General features: G+C 43.1%; 1 protein-coding gene and 1 long non-coding RNA gene across 4 annotated transcripts in view; one reads left to right on the top strand and one right to left on the bottom strand.

Annotated features, from left to right (window-relative positions):
- SGCD (sarcoglycan delta) overlaps positions 1 to 20,825 on the bottom strand; it is a 543,191-nt gene that overhangs the window by 371,404 nt on the left and 150,962 nt on the right. The window lies entirely within an intron of this gene.
- LOC139998705 (uncharacterized) lies at positions 1,420 to 20,378 on the top strand. Its single transcript, XR_011803428.1, has 4 exons — positions 1,420 to 1,502; positions 15,209 to 15,368; positions 17,069 to 17,234; positions 20,194 to 20,378. It is a non-coding gene; the product is annotated as an uncharacterized lncRNA (long non-coding RNA).

The raw sequence follows: 20,825 nt of genomic DNA, 5'->3' as shown, positions 1-20,825 counted from the left end.
GCACAAAATGTAAGTCTGGGCTTGTCTGGAATTAAAACAAATCATGAAATTGTTATTTTTCCCATGGAAGAAATGTCCACTTCAGTCTGGCATTATCTAAGCAGCAGTACAATATTGTTGGTGGAAGGAATTGCCTTCCTATCCCCCACCCCAAGTTGGTTCCAGGCTCTGAAGTTTGTGATTACCCTTAATTTACCATGCAAAGCTACAAATAACAGAAGCTATAAGATTATCCATTGCTTGTTAAAATGCAGCTGGAATGCACGGCCTCCTTAGATAATGATTTCCAGAGGAAGGCTTTCTGCTGTGTGAAGTATCAGACTCTTACTCCCATGCATGAAGAGCAAATAATGCCAACAGACAGGAGTCAACCAGAGCAACTCCCCCAATCTTGCCAAAATGTACTCCTCAACAACTGAAACAAAACTCTTCAGCTCCTACAAAGTCCTCATAGCCCTTTGGTGCCCACACCTCATGGCAGCTCCCAAATAAAACTCAGAAATGTTACCTTTCACCATTAGGAGCTGCCATGGGAAGCTGGCGTATGCTCAGTCTGCAGCTAGCAATTTCCTGTTCATAAGTCATCTGCTTTTCTATGTCTTAGGGGGAATACAGATTTTTCTTGGGACACCAGGACTCAGGGGAATTACCTGTAGTTAAACATCTGATTAATGGCTCATTAAGAATCAGCAACAGTGTTTATTCAGTCCCTGTCTGAGTGTGGTTTTGCAATTATGTGCTTTTGAGACTGCAGGTGTGTGAAATATTCATAACCCAAATGGAAATATGATGGAAGTGCAGTTTATGCTTACTCAAGGGCTGGCTGCTCTGGATTATAAATATAAAGCAGAAAAGCAAAGGTGCGATTATTACTCTGCCCAGGGAGTGCCCAGACACTCACCAGACTCTTTACAACAGATTAGAATAAATTAGTTGGGACAGAAACTTAGTTGTGGCAGCACCTCCTACCCCCTTCATGCCACCTCTGGTATAAAGTCCTACTAGATGTAAGGCTTGCTCAGAAAAGCAGTTACTCGTGTAGTAACCAGTGCACCCAGCAGGATCTGAGCTTCTCTGGAGGCACATCCACTGAAAGAAGAAAGAAGGAAGGGGACATGACCCTTGGCCAGGTCTGATTGCTGGGTTTCAGGTTCCATATTAAAATCACTGGGGCTTTAATTCTGTGTAAGGCTGAATCATTGCATTATCTTTCTCCTTTAGCCAACCCCAGGATGACATGGGGTGGCCACAAAGCCTCTCTGGCCTCCATATGATGTGCTCCTGCTGTTTGCTACATTACCTCCAGAGCAGACACACACATCAAGGAGCTGCAGCTTCTGATCACAAACGCAGTGAGCTAGCAACAGGTTACCAGGAACTTGACAACATGCAGTCATAATGCTCTAGTTCTGAGGATGAAACAAGGAGTGTGGAGCAGGCGGGGTGGGAGGCAGACAGCAGCAAACACTGCCACCTGAAGAGAGCTCCCCCATCAACTTCAGGTGGGGCAAAATCTATCCTGAAAGCAGTTAACTTGTCCCTGCTGTGGCTGCTGGTATGAACATTGAGCCTTTCCCGCTTCCTTTTCCTAATTTATTTTATGTTGTTGTTTTTTAAAAGGGTTATTTCAGAATTCCTTTGGGTCCCTTATATGCCATGCTACCACCTTGCAAAGGCTCTCCGTGGTGCTGTACAAGTAAATATTAGTCACAGGAGAGGGGGAATGGATAGTCGAGCAGAAACAAATCTAAAAGCAGTGAACCATCAAATGCGAGGAACACGGGAGGAAGCTGACAGATGAAGGACTGTGCAGAGTCCCTAAATCCAGAGCAGGTTTCTGAAAGGGCGCCTTTTTTTCAAGAGAAGTAATTCTAATAGTCTCTCTCCACTGCAAAAGGGAAGGATTTATCTGTTTGCCATCACTGATTGCCTAATGCGAAGTGCTTTGTATTGGCCTAAAAGGAGGCAGACAAGTGCTTCCAGATGGTGGGAGGCAGCAGGTGAGGCCTGATCTCTGCTCACACGTGCTACAGGTACCCTGAAGCTCTGGGCCTGCAGGCCCCACATGCCCCATCCAGCCTCTGCTGCCCAGGCCCTTGGGGGGCTTAAGTTCAACACCCTCTTCAAAGCTTCCTGGCTATGCTGGGGTGCACAGAGCCTTTGTCCAGGCAATGTTGAAGCCTCCTCAAGGATGGAGGTTCCTCAAGTGCCCTGCTGCAGAGCTTGGCTGCCCTCAATGCATAGATCTTGAAGTCCAGTTTTCATTTCCCTCGCTACAGCTTGTGTCCCACATCTCTTTCACTATGCACCAAGACTCTCCTCTGCAACAGCCATGAAGGAACTGAAGGCAGCAATCAGGTTCTCCCCTGCTTTGCTTTCCCTTCCCCAGGCTGAACCAACCCAGAAACATTTGGTGCTTCTTTCTGGTGGTTCGGGGCAGCGGTAGCCTGTGAGAGACTCCAAGGGTGGATACCTACAGCATGAGCCTAAGGCTGAGATTCAGCACTGACATCTGGACTTGAGGAAGGGGACAGAGGAGGCCATAGAGAGTGACCCCAAAAGTTCAGGCTGAACACAACTATGAAATTTAGAAAGATGCCCAAACATACTTTAAAAGTTGACTTAATGTTGGTAAATTCACGTTGGTCTAAGGTAAGCAGTTTCAGTAGTTCGTTATCAGAAGCACTGGACTTTTTTCTAGTCTGAATGTTTCCCACTGCAGTTTCCAGTCTTGGCTTATGCTATGACATCACCTGTGACATCCAAGGGTCCTCTGCTACCAGACATCTTCCTTACTGTTAACACTGACAAAGTAATGAGACAGAGTCTTTTTTAGTTTATAAGCCAGGACTTTTAGAACTCTTGTGTATCTTTTTTTTTCAGAAGTATTTCAAAATTTGTCACACAGCACTGCAGAAACGGTTTGTCTTTATTTCCCTGCATATTGGTAACATCTGCATTAACTCACACTTTTCCAGCTCTATATTCAAGGTCCCTATTTAATTTCTTAGCCACTGCAGCCAGCTCACATTGAGGTGTTTATCATTTCAAAACCACAGTCACCTCAGCCAATAAACATGACCTATTTTCACGGTTCCTGGACCTCACATTTTCTGTGTCATTCAAATAAGTCTCTTTGCACGCTGGATCCAGATTGCTTTGAAGAACTGATTTATTGTTATTTACTAACCTGCTCATTTTTCTGTCATCTGCAATCTTTGTCATTAGTAATTGGATATTTTCTTCTAGATCATCAACAATGATGCTCTACGACACTGAACCAAAAATAGATTGCTGGGCAGCTAAGAAGCAACCACGCTGAATGTTGGTTCCCTGCTCCCAATTACTGTAATGTAGCTAAAATACCTGTAAACGTGAAGGCCATATCAAAGGCCCATTTAAAAATCTTTTGGAAAGCCTCCAAAATAGAAAAAGGGAGAATTTCACAGAGCAGACAAAAAAAAAAAAAAAAAGCTTAAATCTGTTTGTTTTTGTTTTGTTTTGTGTTTTTAACTATCTCAGGGCTTTTAAGTTCTGACAAATAAGGAATTAACAGAGAAACTGTCACATTATTGTCTGGTTAACTCTTTCCTATTGCTATTTCTTGTTAAAATGTCTCTCATCTTCCCAGATTTGAGGAGAGCCACCATTTACCATGAGCTGACATTTCTGGCAAAATAAAGGATAAAGTCTGGAAGAAATATCACCCTCCCAACCTTCTCTCTTCTCTTTTTGAAACTGTATGTTTGATAAGTTCAATCAATACAAAGTTTTAAAAAGCCAACCAATGGCAGCTGTCTCCTAGAAGTTTGAACTGTAATAGTTTCCTATTATAATTTGAGTCCTGGTCAGGCTTTTTAATCTACATCAGAAAGTATTCAAGGATGTGACAAATGTTATCTGTTAGTATGATTTACTGTAGTATTGTTTATATTTTTTTTGTTTTGTTTTTGTAATATAAATTAATGCACAGTGGTAGTCCCTGCCCCACAGAGTCCCACCAAGCAGCAACCCAACAAATGGATTGGGGCAGCAAGTTAGTGACAAAAATAGGAAGCAACCTGCAATTCCTAACCAGTTCTGCACTCTGAATGTCTCCTGCCACCTGGCCAGGATATTTGTGATGTATTTCTGGGAGAGATAAGCTTTGAAACAACTTCAGAAGAAGATAAGGATGAGAGAAGGATGTGTTCACGCATTTGCTTGCAAGTATTTTATCTTTGCAAGGCCCACAAGCGAGCACAGAGAACCAAGCTGTGAGCAGTCTCAGGGAAACCACATATTTAACGTTAATAATGTACTTCAGTACCCAGCTAAATCAGGGCTCTCAGTGCCTTGTCAGAGATGCTGATTTCCTGACTCTGTAACTCTCTTTTTTACCACGGGGACTTGTGGAGTTGCTCAACCATTTGCAGTTCTCTTGATGGCAGACAGTTTCTTTATACGTGACATTTTTCTAAGATTGATACAGAAAAGGTCATATGCTTTTCCTCAGCTATGTGATTAATACTATTCAAGGCTTTAAAAAATATATAGCAAAAAGACAATAATTGTCAAGGTTTAGGTGTACGTCTAGTGAATTCATTGCTGCCATTAAGAGACAATTTGCCATGCCTCTGATGGAGTAAGAAAGTCTTGTAAACAAAAGAAAATGCAGTGAATATGCTAGGAAAAGAATGAGGCTTTTGTCACCGTTGTCATATAAAATATCTGCCTCTCCCCCTACAAGTCTAAGAATATTTATCAGTAGTATGTTGGAATCCTACCTATTAAACAGTGGAAAATAGAATCATTTCGCAGAGCTAAAACACATTTCTAAACAGGGAGAAATCCCTCATTAAAATCAGAGCCCCTCTCCCAGGACCTGCAGTCCCTCAGGTGCCATGCTCTGTGTCATTCAGAGCTGGTGCAGGCTTGTACTCTCCACAGCTGGGGGGGATCTGTCCCTAGAAGCCCCTCTTGATTTCCTCTGTATTAACAGCCAGGAATCCAAGGTCTCTTCATTGTCACAACGTACAGTGCAGACCTGCCCTTCATTTCAGGGTTTTAATCCAAAAAAAACATAACCGATGCTCTAATTAGCAGCTCTGCTGACTTCATCTGGACTGCGAAGGATTGAGAAGTCACAGCCAACCTTTGATTTAAAATCAAGAGGGTTACAGCCCAGCCTTCCTTCAAGAAACTGATTTCTGCACTCTGGTACTCATTAGGAAGGAAGCTTTTACTGCTGTACATTTGCCTTATTAAAAGGCTGAGCTCTCCAGCAGAGAAGTTACACCCAGATGTTCAATTCCACCCCTTCTTTTTTTGTGCCCATTGGAAATTCACAGGGACAGGGTAGCAATGTCTGTGCTGCACGGATGCCCAGTTCACTGCGAGGAAGTTCTGTACAGAGACAGAGCGATGCTGAGATGAAGGTTATTCTGCTGGTTACATAAGGGCTTAGGGCGTGTTTTTTTTTTTAATCTTTTTTTCTTGACTTCTCTGTTACCAAGGCTTTTCAAAAATCCACAATAGGCCCAATTTAGCTAGACCCGACACTGAGTGCCTTGCAGCGTCTGTAAGAGCAATTAAGAAACACTATTCCCAAAGCTGTCTTCTCCTCAATTATGTCAGCGAACAAAGAGGCGTGACTGTGTAAGACCCTCTCTATTAAACAAACCAGACCTACTTATTTCAGCTTTGATCAGGGGAATGAAGTCAGTGGGGAACAAGGAAGGCAAAGTAGCATGTTCTAGGTTGGACCTGTGAAGTTTACAAACAGAAAGGAGAAAAGGAAAATAATGATTCTTGCCTATGTGCGCTTGAACCTAAACCTGCCCTTTCTGCAGAGCGCCAGGTACACCAGGCACTGCTCAGAACAGTGGGGCCACAGCCTGGGGCTAGGAACAGGGCAGACATTGTAGTTAGCATAACATAACTCAGAAGGATTTGGGGGAATTTATCTTTTGAGATCCCTCATTTTTCAAAGAAGTTCATAAAAGGATGACCCATAGTTTATATCCTGGTCTGGTTTAAATGTGGCAAAAGATGCTGGTAACTGCTGTGCCCCTGCCTCATCGCTTAAAGCAAATAAAAGACAAGGAATTAGGATTCCTTAAATCGTACTATTCTTTCTATTAGTATAGTTAGTTTGCTAATAAAAAAATGGCAATGTTTTTCTTAAAATATTAGTATAGTTCTTTCAGATTTCAGGAATTGCCACTTAGTTTGGGTTAGGGTTTTTGCTTTGTTTGTCTTGTTGGTTGTGCTTGTTTGGGCTGAGATTTTTGGCCGAGCTTTTGTGCTGAGATGGAATAAAAGTTGCTCCTCATCACAGGTTCCCCATCACCTTTTGCAGTCTCTGCTGGAAAAGCCAACTTTGCATTTCTGAGCTGATGAAATATTCAGCAGTGTCTGGGTGGGGTGGGTTGCTACCAACTCATGCTACTAGAAGTTATGTGTATGATGGTTTCTTAGATAAAAACACAGCATCTGTATTAGATATTTTGGCATCACTCTTAATACCTACTTGGTCTTGCATGTAGCAACCTAAGAGATGAGCTATGCTGGTCCCTCAGGATGTGTAGGAAGCAGTCTCAGGAGTAGCTCCATTGAAACCCACAGCAAAGCTGCAGCTCATAGGAAACCTGCACTTATCTACTGGCCAACTTCTCAGCAGCCCCTCCAAGCTGAACAAGCTCATTCAGAGGGTAGTTTTTTGCTTTTTTATTTTTTTATTTTTTAACCTTGCAAAAGATTTAGATGGACAACAACGGAAATAAAAACTGCTTTCTTATCTGCAGACCAACGTCTCAGTGCACGCAGAGGTACTGATGGTTGGGGATATTGCAAACTGAGCTTATAGCTCTTTATGTAAAAACTCACTCGACCATTACTTCATTTTAATCTCCTATTTATTATTGGTTGCATCAGCTTATAAATTAGGACAGTAAGTTGTCTGGAGCTCTTAATGGCATGTTTGACTGCTGCTTTGAAAAATCATCTGTACAGTCATCAAAATAATATTAATGGGTCATTACTTCAATAAAATATACCACAGAATGATAACAGCATTAGAATTAATAGGATAGTGATAATGAACTCTTGGAACTTCTCTAGTGCCTGGTATCAAAACACTTTCCGAAGAAGATCAATATTGTTAACCCCATTTTACAGCTGGAGAAACTGGGGCAAGGAGCAACATCTGATTGCCAAGGAGTAAGAAAATCAGGTATTTAAAGCTCAGAAGTTGAAACTGGTATTTGTCCCAGGCCATGTTCTAGAGTTTTTAATTTATTGCCACCTTCTGTTTTTGAGTCTGAGCCTGTGCCAGCTCAGGGGAAGGCTTCTCTGCAGTAGCAGAAAAGGCTGCAGTTGCCCATTATCTCCACCGTATCACCACCATTTGCCAGTTCATGCCCTTTGTCTTTCAGATTTCTAGAAATATCCTTCATCCCTAGAAGAGCTCATTCCCCAAAGGCATAGCATTCACTGTGTATGCTTATGATTTTTTAGGGCTTTGCTGGGTGGAGATACGTAGGAAAACTAATCCACAAATCCTCTGTGAACTTGCTCCGAATCCAAATAGCCCCAAGCGATTTGAGCTAAGCTAATGAAGGCCTAATGGAGCCTCTCTGCACAAAGCCCTCAGTGCCATTTCTGTCATCCATTACTCTTAATTTGGGGTCAGCAGCATTGCACACAACTACTCTCAAAATAAAAGAGTGCAAAAGGACAACAGCATGTGAGTAACTATCAACAAGCATTTTCATAGCAGCTATTCTGTGAAAGCCAAGTCCTGACCAGGGAAGACAAGAGGAGTCTCCAACAGAGACTTGTGAATAATAAAATTTGGGTTTGGGCAATTCAGAAACACATCACAACCATCTCTGGCTCCTTACTTCTGAAGAACAGATGAGGAAGTGATTCAATGCAGACTGCACTAGTTTAGGAAATGTACTCGGGCAAAGTGCTGAGGGGAGAGGAGCTGCAGATACAGGGAGATGCAGAGCAGTGAGAAAATGAAGCATCCAATGCAAACTTTGTGACATTCCTAAAGCTCCAGCTTTACTGTGGTGCAGTGTAAAAACGTGTTGGTTGTACATTTGACCATTGGATCTGTGGCTGCCATTAATCTGAAGTGGCTCTGTTTGGGAGCTGCTTTTTCAGCAATTAGTCAAACCCTCAGCTTTCACTGGAAGACACCTCTGACCCTTCTGCTGAGAAAACATACCTGAAAATGTAACACCTGAGGCACCAGAATCAAAAGACAAACGCAGATTTCACCTTTTCCTTTTGACACCTCTTTCAATTTCTCATGAATTTCTGCCTGGTCTCAGCATGGTTATTCAGGACTCAGTTCTCCCTTCTCAGTGCAGGAGGTCTGGTAGCTCACTCCCAGGAGGGAGCAGAGCCCAAAGACTTTTCTCTCCTAGAAGGAGGGGGCTGAGCCTGCAGCAGCCAAACTTCAAATAGATTAAAAGCTAGGTTTTTCTGCTAATCTGCTCCATTTGAACAGAAGCAGCACAGTCAGTGCTGGAAGCAGACCAATGCCTTGGAGAAATATTTCAGTTTCTCCTAGCTTTGTAACCCAGGCATCATTTTTGATCTGCCCTGCATACTCTCACCAGATCAATGCATCATCACACCACTTCCCTCTGCTGAAGCAGGGCCATTTGTCTCCCCCCTCAGCCAAATGCTTCACCCAGGCTCTCATCACCTTACACCACGGATCAACTCACATTTTATTTTTTCTAACAAAACGCCATTTTGCCCTGCTTGTATCCTTTGAGAACAGCAGTGTACAGACAATTTCCCTCAGTTTTACTTCAGCCCATCACTGCTGCACGCCTCTCCCCTCGCTTCCATCCATTCAATGACCACATTAAACCTAAGCTGCTTGCTCCTGCATTTTCAAGGCTCTTCACAACTTGTATCTGCCTTACCCATCGTTTCTCACTGAATTTCAAGAGATCAGCTCTCACCTTCAATCAGCCCCAATGCCAGATGGAAGCAGCCCCAAATCCTTCCCTCACCCTTCTCAACACAGCTAACTACCATGAAACAGCAATTTCTCCCTTCTGCGCCGGAGACTGTGGCAGATGGCACCACCCTGTTTATTACAGGATAATCCTTTTTTAAAGGAGGATAAGGAAAAAGAAATGCACGGGAAGTTTAACGAGGACTTTGAAATGGAGTTTCTGCATCTTTGCAGAGGCTGGAAGTCATCCCTGGGGTCACCGCGTGCAGTCCCTGCTATCATATGTGCTGCATCGCGTAATCTCCTCATAAACTTACCGAGATGTGGCTTAAACGTAGTCGGGGGTTTGTTCATTGCCATTCCTACCAAAAAGCTGTTCCAGCCTCCCTGGCCTAGAGACTAGAAAAACTTCTTTCCGTTTCCAAAGTGTGTTTATTCATGGCCCTTTGTTCTTACCATAACACTGCTCTCCAATGTAAATGGTCCGTTCTCCTCCCTGATGTTTTACAGGCAGTAATCATAACCCTGCTAAGCCTTCATTTCGCTATGATAAACAATCTGTACCCTTCTAGCCTCCTCTTGTAAAGCAGGCTCTCTGTTCTGATCTCTGTAATACCCCCATCTGCATGTGTCCCTGCTTTAAGTCACATTTTTCGAGCATAGATATTCCACAGATGGCTGTATCACACGCAAATGTCAACAGCTCCTTATCTACACAGCCAATACTTCTCCTGACATGGCCTAGGTCCTTTTCGCAACTCATCACAATGGTGGGCATAAAAATTTGGGGCAAAATAATTGATTCTGCAGAGCTGATGTCAGATGAAAATGCCTGTGCATGCTGCTCTCCCTATTTCCTTCCCTCTCTTAAATACAGATACTGTGTTTGCTATTCTTCAGTCACACAGTGCCACCCTTGAATTGATAGATTTATTAAAAACTCTTACTACCAGATTTGCAATTTCACACATCAATTCTTCCAGAACTTTAGGACCAAAAGTTTCCAGTCACCCCCCAGCTTTAGCACATGGAAATCTTTAAGCTTTTCATCCACTTGTGGTGAGGCAGACTCTGTTCACATGTGCCCTTTCCCAGTAGCCACTGCATTTTTAGCCCCGTACCAACTGGTTACCTTGAATTTCTGCGTGCACACATTGAGATAAGGTCTCCAATACAGTGAGTGATGATTCTATGCCTACAGAGAAAGTATTGTATTGAATTTGTGCTGAAATGTTCAGAAACACATAGGATATATTGAGCGTTTCAGAAACTTAGCAGGTGTATTAAGATGAACAAGTATTTTTTAAAAACCTCCGTGTAATGCTTGAGGCAGAATAAGCACCATATATCGACTGTGCCATTAAAACAAAATCTCTCCCAGGATTTGAGAGCATTTCTGCAATAAAGAGGAGAGAGCAATGCTTGTGGCAACCATAGCCACAGTAATTGCCTGGGGACCTCATGAGAAGCCGAAGCCCAAAAGATGAAGGAAAGAGGGAATACCATTAAAAAAAAGGTGAAAACAAATATTGCAAGATACCTGAACAGCTATTTCACTGCTACAGAAAAAAGGAAGCACCACGTGCTTTCTTTCGGAACAGCATCCCAATGCTCTGGCTTTCACTGAAATCAATGGAGAGCACTAGAAGGATCCATTAGCATCGCAGCCAGCTGCTGTGCTGTGGGTCTGCTCGCTGATATCCACAGGAGCCCTCAAATTCTGCTGGTGCAGCCCTCTTAAAGCCTGTCTGACCCAGAGGTGGGCCCCCAGCCGAGGCTCTCCAAGCTGCCTTCTGATGGGGCTGAACTTGGGGCTCAGTGGCTGTGGTGATCACTTGGCCGTAGGGCCTGGGATGAGCAGGATGCTTCTGTGTGCCTTGGCGAGCATCCCAAGAGGGAGCTGTCATGCAGGGGGGTGTGAGGAAGGGGCAGCGGAGGATGAAATATTTAAAATGTAAGAAATCTGAGCATGTGGGGTACCAGGGAAAACAGCCTCTTCCTCTTATTTCACCCTGGGTAAATCACTCTGTAAGCAAACACCCATCTGGAGTGGGTGTGAAACACCAAAACATCTCCTCCCTGCCTCGTCCCTGAAGCCTAACTGCACAAGAGAGCCTAAAGCTGGAGTTGCAGGGCCAAACAAGCCGGGCAGAAGTAGTGGGCTGGCTGGCACAGGAGGGGGCTGCCCACATGCACACAGCCACAGCCCTGTGCAGGGAAAGCAGCCCAGGCAGCACCGTGCTCTCCTGACGTTAAATGCCAGTTTGTGGATGCAAGCAGCAGATCACAACCCATTCCCCTCGGTAGCAGAATGGGCTCATCCTGAAGCTGTTTCCCCTCACTTGGTTCATGCAAGCGGGTTGTGCGTGCCCTGGGAGCACACCTCTGCTAAATCACTCCCAAAGTCCCCAAAGTACTGTTTTATTTTATAGTCGCTGTCAAACCAAAACGTTTCATGTTAATTCCTTACAACGTACTCCACTGTCTGCTTCACTCCTATTTGATATTTATTCCCCTGCCAAACATGCATTTATTTGTTGACATTTTTATTAAATTAGACTGCAATAAATCTGTCTGCGTTTATGTTTATATCCCTTCATGCTCAAGTATTCAAAGGACCCCAAAGTAAGTTGCATGCATTAAATGCGCAGCCAAATGCTCATAAGCATTTCACAGAGGGTAAATAAAGTCAAAGTACTGGTAATCAAAAAAGATAATGACCCAGCCTGGCCGGGCTAGAAGGGGATGCTCTTTTATGGAACTGCATGATCTTATCCCCCCTAATGAGAAGGGGAACAATCTGGGAACAGTCCTGCTTCCAGGCTGTAAAAATTCACATTTTTAATTTCCCTGTAGATAGGATAGGGAATTTCTTGAGCGCCAGCATCAGTATTTTTTTTTTATTTTTTTTTTTTTTTAGAGTGAAAAATTATTTCTAAATGGTTGCACATTACAAAATGTTGCTGCAAGATGCAGTATCATGAAATTCCAGCATGCTGTTGATGGCCAATGCTACCTGGCTCTTAACAGAGCATGTAAAAACATCCTTAGCTCACCAAGCACCATGTAAATACAGCTGTGCCCAGGGAAAGCAGGGCATGGAGTGTGCGATTTGCCTGATGTCACCCATCAAGCTGTCACCAGAGTGAGGAATGAAGGTCAGAGCTGCTAAATCCTATCTGAAAAAAAAAATGTAAGTGACCACATTCATGTCATTTGAAGCTTCTCCCTTACTATTCAAAAAAAAAAAAAAAAAAGTGGTTTAGTGTACTATCTTTCTATCATAACTGTTAAAGCAACAGGGAGAAGAGTAAGTTAAAAATTCACCACATCAAGGTCACTCAAGGTTGAGGCTGTTCCTCAGCTCCCTCCTGCTGTCCCTTGTTGTATTGCTTGGGCCTGATATTATGCAGCACACGTGCCCTGCAATTCACAGGCGTCACGGTGGCATGCTAAAGAGGGTCCTCGTGCCTTATTTCTCCCTCCATGCCATTCACACCGAACTTGATAAAAGGAATGCAGAGAAATTCAGAATAGCTCCTCCAACTTCAGAGGACTCTGAACACAGGAAATTTTTGCTAAATTACAATGTCTCAAAATTGGCAACAGCACACTGATTATGTCTCATTGTGACTGTGATGTCCTTGGCGATGGAGCTGGGAGACCGCAAAGTGAATATAATGCTCCTATATGTGACTCTAATGACTGATGATGCTCTGCTGTGGGTAGCAATTTTGAAATAACTGAGAATGACGACAAAGAATATTGCTTTTGTCTTTTTGCTTCAGAAGAACTTTACGTGTAATATAGAACACAATACAGCACTGCCAGCTACACATTGCTAATAGGGGAATTTGCAGTAGTTCGCTCTAATGTGCCCTATATTTACTTCTGTAGGGTAGGCAAGGCAGGAGGGAAGGTGGGTGCTCACTCCTGGACATGCCCTCACACGCAGGATGAAATCTCAGATCAGGACACCCAACAAGTGCTGCAGACCACACAATCACATTAATACGTTAAATTAAATGTAGCATTTTATAAATTGGGAGCCAGATGCTTTCCTCACTCTTGTTGCTTCCTGTCATTCTGATAGCTCAAAGCAACCACTGCACTGAATAAAACAGTTGCCTGATCCCACAGAGGGAAGAATCACATGCTTTTGTGACATGAAGCGAATGCGGTTATGCTGTCTTCGAGACCTGACCTAGTATCACTGTTCGCCACCCCTCTGTGCCAAGGAGAAGTGCCAACGTGCTTGGGAATAACTCGTGCTTCATGACCCCACTCAGCGTCAGCGCATGCCCTGGGGACACCCAGAGTGTCCCACATTAGGCAGGGACGATGGAGCTTCACTCCTTCCTTAGCTATCATCTGACAGAGTATCCAGGAATCTGGTGCAGATAAACGCCTCTGTCAGTCGCATGGAAAACACCGCGTGTCAGCAGACAACACACGAATGGGCGAGGTAAAGAACAACCCACAGAGGAAAACGCAGAGGGAGGCTGAAGGCAGATCTCTCCCCTGACGTCTTCTGCAGGAAGCTCCAGATCTCCTCTGAGCTTCGTGCTCCTCCTCCCCACCTGCCCCCCCAGGAGCACTCTGCAGGTCCAAGCTGGTCCTGGGAGCACCGGGCGCTGCAGGAGCGCACTGACTGTTACCCACGGGCTGCCTCTTTTAATTTTTACACACTGCCTGAACAAGCTAATTTAAACCCGTGCAGGTCAGTCTCTGGAGATCAAAGACTGACATAAGAGGGGCACAGAAATCTATTTCGGATCTGCCAGAACAGCAGGTCCTGGGAAGTCCAACTGCTGTGCTGGCAGCACATTGCTGTTTGCCTTTGAGAGATGGGAAAATAGGAAAAGAGAAAATTGGTTAACTTCAAGATATACAGATGACTTGGGGAACTGTGATCATGGAGCCTGTACTTTAATGATCGTTCAGCCTCCTGAAGATATTGGACTGCACAAACTTTGTTTTAATCCATCCTGAAGGATTTTGAACTCAAGGGATTGTTCTGAAAATGAGCTCTTCACTCAAGCCCCATGCAGACTCAATTACCACATTGGCCTTTCTGCTCTGGCAGGGATGGTTTATTAAATATTCTCTCCTCCCATTATTGCAGGAGCCAATGGAGAACAGAAACATAATGACAGGCCTGCGTAAATCCTTGTGAAAGTCTTTCCCTATGAAGACAGTCAGTCAGTGCCCATAGTGCCTAGCCTCCTCCCACGTGTGAACTCACTGAGAAAACGATGCAGAGATGAGGCTTTCCTGGCACCTAAGAAACAAATATAAGTGTGGTAAAGAAATCTGTTCTGCCCAACAAGCCAGTGGGTCTTCTTGAACTAGAAAAGACTGGTCTCACCTGACGACTACTTTACTAAGCCAGTAATAAGGCAAAAGAGTAGTTTTCTGTGCACCTGAAGTACGTCTTTTGGTCTCGCCTTCCATCACCCCTTCTAAATGGAAACCATTTTGAAGCTGTTTGTGTGCCCTTAGCACGTTTCACAGTATTGCGAGTTTGGGGGCAAAATTCATTCCTTGCATGGTGTGAAGGCCATGCCCAAGGCCTATTTCCACCTCGGGACAGAGAGCTGGGCTTTTCACAGCTTTAAATGGGGATGACGGCTCCGGCAGCCAAGCTCTGAGGAGCCTGGCGGAGGCAATTTAAAAAGTTACTGCTCCCAGTGGTCCACTCTCCCCAGAACAATTAGAAGCGAGTGTGTGCCTGCATTTCAACGGCTTCAGCACAGAGGTTGGCATATTAATGTGAGCCCGTCGCTGGCCACAGCAGAAGCACTGAACTTTGCACTGGGCAGCTTCTGGTGCTGGGGGAACAGACCTTTCCCGCCCCATCACTAAGCCCATCTCTCTGTGCCCTCTGAGCCACCCCTCAGCACATAAAGTTTTCATTCCTACTTCTGCAGGATTTTTGGCCAAGCTGCTCTGGGACTGGTTTGGTGGCAGTGCAGAAATAGCCAGCCAGGCACTGCTACAGCTCTAGGGGTGCCAGGTGCCCCCCAGCCAGCATCCACCTATGGCGAAGGAGCTGGGACAGGCAACAGCACCTCCAGTGGGACCCCACGTACCTGTACACAAACCATCACATGGAGAAGCCCAGTCCCAGGGATGATGTTTCCATGTAAATTTGCATCTACCAAAGTGCATGGCTATCCTAGTTGTTCCTTCCTCAGGCTTGCTTTTAGTTTTACAAATCGGTGTTTTTTTCCTTCTTTCCTACAGCTGAACATTGCTTTTCCTCAGGAGCACTGGGGAACAATTACAGCAATGAGAAAATGGTAAAAATAACACAAACCCAGCATATTCCTCATGACACTGACAGCCAGAATGCTGCTTAGTATGGCAGAGAGCAGAAACATTAACAGGCTTAATACCCAAACAGGTAAGCACGATCTGTACTTGAACTGCTAGCAAACTCTCTCTTTGCTAGAAATACTTCAGAAATCCTGAACACCTCCATTGCCTTGTGAACACACTTACCCGTTCTCAGTAATTTGGCACTTGGGATGACAGGCACTATATTTTTGATACCATTTCAGTTGTAGCAGCATTATAATACAAAAACGTTCAGACGCTGCTAGGTTAAAATATGTGTTTCCCCACTGGTAATTAGTAGAGGAAAATCAGGCTAAACATATTAGCTTGGGCTGGCTTTTTCTTTCCCTTCCTGTAGTTTTACACTCCACAGTCTCAATAATTGTAGCCCTTATGAACAATTATGTAAAATAATGTAAAATGCAATATGATCAAGGTATTAGTCTATTATTATCCCAGCTGCAAATGCATGAATCATTACAACAGAGTACCTAAAAAACCCCAGACTTTTCTGTCAGTTTGAGTTTATAGGACTTTTTTTTTTTTGTCTTCTGGATGTTCATGACAATTAAATCATACCTTGAAAATTATAAAAGGAAAGGAAATCCAGCATAGTTATTATGAGTGCTCATTAGGAAGCAAAAGATTGGTTTTGATTAATTGTGCTTGTTGTGCCACTTAATTAATCGACTGGCTTCTTACTCAGTTGAAGAGTCGTTTCTGGAGCAGGCATCCAGGCAGGCCTAGGATGGGTACGTGGGGGCTTCTGTAGGGATGCTCCTGCTGGAGAGCTAAGATCTGGCAGACTGGAAGAGGGTTAGGCTTAGTAATTAGTGTTTATTGGGTCACCTGTTGAGTGCATGATGGTTACAGATAATTTACAAGCGCTGGATACTCAAGAACTTTGGGTCTGAATGAAGACAAAAATTTCCCTTTCTGCCTGAGTGTGTTGCTTTGCTTCCAGGGGTGCAGTGATGTATGTTTGCTCTTGGGCATGAAAAATACAAAGTTTTTATTTATATACATGTACATTTGTGTGTGCACAAAATCCTCAACTTTTAAAAATGGGTCTCCTTTATTGGAAAGCTGAGTAAACATTACATTAGTGTAACGCTATGCCCCAGTCCTACAATCAGACCTCAAAATCAATGGGACTGTAGACTGATAAGGAGTCTCAACATCACCAGTCAGACTCCAGGATGTGTTTTAATTCCCCTTTATGCTGAAGGATAACTATTCCCAATGATTTTGGAGGAATTAAACTAATATCCTGGGGAGAAGGAACTCTGTGACCTATTTCTTTCCTTTCTATTTCCTATGGATATATATGGTGATTTGTATGTAAGACAAAACTCTGGAGACTGCTCAGGAAATTCTCATATAATCCACTCCCTCCTAAATCTTACAAGAACTATGAAGATCATATTACAGTGTTACAGAAAATAATAGGGCCTTGAAATTAGGGGGAAAAGTCAGAGAAAAATGTGGCTGAGCCAGGTTCTATGGAAATTACATAAAGTTAGCTTTTTTTTTTTCCTCTGAAAAGAGGGGAGAAATGGAACAGAGATAAAGCACTAATAAATATGTGGAGAAGAGTAAGATGCTTCAAAAATTGAAAAATCACTATGAATTGGTCAAAAGAAAAGGACAATTATTTATATGCAGGTCCAGAATAAAGACATTCTTGCCTTGGTTGGTAAAGCCAGCGGGCTGCATTTATATTTCAGCCTGGTGTTTCTGTACCCCATCCTTCTTCTTTCTCCCCAGTCTACCTGCAGTGAACTGTGCCAATTTGCTGCCATCACCCCCTGCCATCACAGTGCCACCCGTGTCACAAAGACTGGACAATGCCCTCATCTAAGAGCAAGAAACCAGACCTGAGATAACAACAGACAAAGCAGCAACAAGAGAAAGGAGACAATGATTCATCAAGGTAAGGAGGCCACAAATGTTCCCCTTCCCTGGTTCAAAATACAGGAGTCACTCTCTAACAGGTTGTTATGGAGATCTGCAGCTTTTAAAGAAATTGCAGTGAGAAACTAATGCTGCTTCTTCCCATCCACAGAATCAGGCTCTTTCAATGACAAACATAGGCACTGACAGCAGGACCCAAATAATTCTTTAATCTAACGAGAGAGCACTCAATATCTACATTTGGAGCAGGAGGCCATCTCCTGTTTTAGGTTATCGCCTACAGGGAATGGCGACAGGGCTGCTCTGTATCAGGAGCCTGGCTGCAGATGCCCAGGTTTGCAGTAATTATCCAAGAGGCAAAGCCAAGCACGTTAAACTTAAGATCAGCATTAATAAATGTAAGAGCAAACTATCTAGCTAATTGTCTGGAAAAAAAATATGTAATAATAAACCTGTGCTCCCCGTTTGCAAGAATGAGACAATATTAATCATCATTCAATAGCAACAATAGTTGTTGTTCAAGAGCCTTGTTGTGCCTTATTTTTTTCTCGAAAAGGGGAAAAACAAAAATGAAATAATGTGTGCAAGGAGGAGACACAAGTATGAGAATTGAAATGCTAATGTTATTTCGTTAAATGATTTGTGGAGAATGAGATAAGAGATCGACATTCTCTAAGAATAATTTCTTTAAATACCTTGTGCTCAGGATTCCCCTCCAGGCAACTTTTCATCTTTCTTCATTAAAAAAGTAGCATTAAATTTATTAAAGAGTCCCAATTAAGCTGGTAACTTGCTTCAAAGAGCATCCAGGCTTAGGGGGATATGTTAAACTTTAACAGTGATGGGAAGATTCACCCGTAAAGCTGATTTTAAAAACAGCATCTTTCTGACTGGTACAATTTGGCTTGCACACCCTTAAGGCATTCTCCCAAACCTAACTGATGCTTATTTTGGGAAACAGCGCATAAATGCTCCAATTTAAGGTCAAGTAGATGGCAAAGTTGGCCAGAACAAATGCAAATTTTTCTTCATAGCTTTGGAACAAGGGACAATTTCTTTTTTTTTTTTTAGGTCCCAAATTGATCTGATTCAAGGGTGGCATCAGACATACCTGAAGCAAACTATGAATTTACCTTTAATGCTACCTACCCTGCCCAGTTACATATCTCACCTCCTTGTTTAAACACAATTGGAAATACACACACTGGCTTACAAAATATACCATCAGTCAGGAATGGAGACAGGTCAGAGGAAAAAGATTTCAGTCCCACCTGCCTTAATTCTCGGGGTCAAAACCTCTAGAAAAACTCCTGTAGCTGAAAATGTACAAATCCTTTTGTTTTCAGAGCAAAAGACAGAGAATGAAGTTAAAAAAATAATAATATTAAGGGATGTCTGACCCTCCGCCTTCATCATTTTACATTCTGGGGAAGAAGAGCAAGATATGAAGATAAATATTGCAAAAACATTCAGAAGATATATTAAGATATGCATTCAGGCTGTGGAGTGGGAAGAAGTGAAACAGATGGCTCAGGTCTGAACTCTATGGAAAACCTGAGAGAAAAAATGGAAGGGAGAAATTGCAGAGAAAACCACTTGTGAATCTCATATAGTGACAACAGATGAACAGGGCAGGGAGAAAAAAATGCAGCACTGCCAGGTCTCTGCTGATCCCAGGGGAAAAAAGAGGATGAGAACCGAAGTGAAGGAAAGATCTTCCACCTGAGAAAACCACCTTAAAACCAGATTTCTCTACCCTGTGGAAAACCACACTCTGCTATTCCTGTGGCAGATCTTTCTAAGCAATGCTGCATAAGGAGACAATTTATGCAGCCATACAAATGTCACATTCATATTTAGACATTGATATAGTCCTTTGCTTTACATTCGCATCCTGCATTTCCTTCACTTCTAATCGAATGCTAATTTCACATTCATTCTTCATAGCCAGATTTAGACAAGGCACCCAGTGGTGCATACTTAGGGGGGTTATTATTATTATTTATTTTTTTATCAGACTATGTCATTCCCAGGTAAAGGATGTGCTGCCTGCAATGTAATTATGTATTCTGGATAATGCTATCATTGACTGGGAGGCATATAAGTCAATTGCATATTGCATTGTGTATTATTTTATATTTATTATTTGCTGTCAAAGTGTTTTTGAGAAGCAATGCTTATGAGCTGTGTGTACTTTACTATAAATATGGGGTCTCCTGGAGAAGGTACAAGGAGCAGGATAAATTTAATTTGACAATTCTGTCAGAGGTAACCTCCACTTCTTCCCGATCTGCCACTTGCAACAAACAAGCCAAGCTGGTGTTGAATGCAGAGGAAAAGAGCTGGAGGGACTCAGTAGTAAATATTACAGTGCGAAGATACAGAAAAGGTTGTTTCATGAGCTCAGTAAGGAGCACAGCAAGACTACACTTTCCCAATAAATGTATTAAGAGCTCCCCTGAGATAATGCCTCCATATGTTTAGCTTTTTCTTTTTTTTTTCTTTTTTTTTTTTTTTTTCCCTGTTTAATTCCTCTTAGAAGAGCCAGGTTTCAAATGATACCTTTCTCCCTCTTTCAATGAGACAGCATATCTCACGCAGGAAAAATCAATTCTAAGTGGGAATGGTCTATATTGCCACATTTATATTAAATAATTCTCCCCTCCTCTCCATTGTATGCATCTCCATCGGTGATAAATAATGGAGCCAATTTTCAGTGGGTGAAATGTGACAGCAGCTCTACGCACTCTGCCCCAAGGCTGCCTGAGCAATTTACCTCGATGCAGGAGAAAGAAGGCTGTTGGAAAATTTCTATCAGCCTGGTATGTACAGAGGGCTTCGAAGTGGAAGGAGAGCAGAACAAAGTTCCCTGGAAATAGTATAAAATATTTTGATACTGCGATTCTGATTGATGTTCCTGCTTTTCACACTCTGTTACTTCTTCTCCCCTTGGTGTGCCTTCTTGCTCCCCGCTCCAGGAGCCATCCCTGTCATCTGGTTGACTCTCAGTTGAATCAGAGCCTCTGCACCACGCCTAATGGACCTGAGCTGACTGGTAACCACAGAGGACTTGCTTCTTCAGCTCCATTTCCTCGCCCATCCATGCCTGCACATGTACATTTTCTGAATGGAGGAAAAAGCTGAACTGATATTTAAAAGTCAGGTGCTGTGAACACACATGTTCTGGATTCAGAAATGAGTAAATCTTATTTGATCAGGACCAAAAAACTCTTCTTCTCCTTCTGTAAAATTGTTCATGCTGCAGCTCATCTATCCTGGTTCAGAGCATGAAGACCGACAGGGACCAGGACAAACCCTGTGTGATAGCACAGCTCCTGATGGGGTGGGACTAGGGAAAAAAGCAACTCTACTTTATGTTCTACCTTCCCCTCTGTATTCATTTCATTATCCTCTAAACCTTCACAAGGAATAATCAAAAGAGATGCACTGGCTGCACAGCAAGCATGCTGAGGTCAAACTTGCAACTTTACCATAACTATTTTATCAAGACAACACACTGACCTGCTCTCCAAGTTGATTAGATAAATCTTGAACACAACTCTTAATCACTCTCCATATTCCAGCTTATCTTTTACCAGAGATAGAGTAC

Source organism: Anas platyrhynchos, chromosome 14 (genome assembly GCF_047663525.1).
Source record: "Anas platyrhynchos isolate ZD024472 breed Pekin duck chromosome 14, IASCAAS_PekinDuck_T2T, whole genome shotgun sequence".
NCBI lineage: Eukaryota > Metazoa > Chordata > Aves > Anseriformes > Anatidae > Anas > Anas platyrhynchos.
The sequence above is the reverse complement of the archived record's forward strand: the minus strand, read 5'-3'. Positions and strand labels throughout refer to the sequence as shown.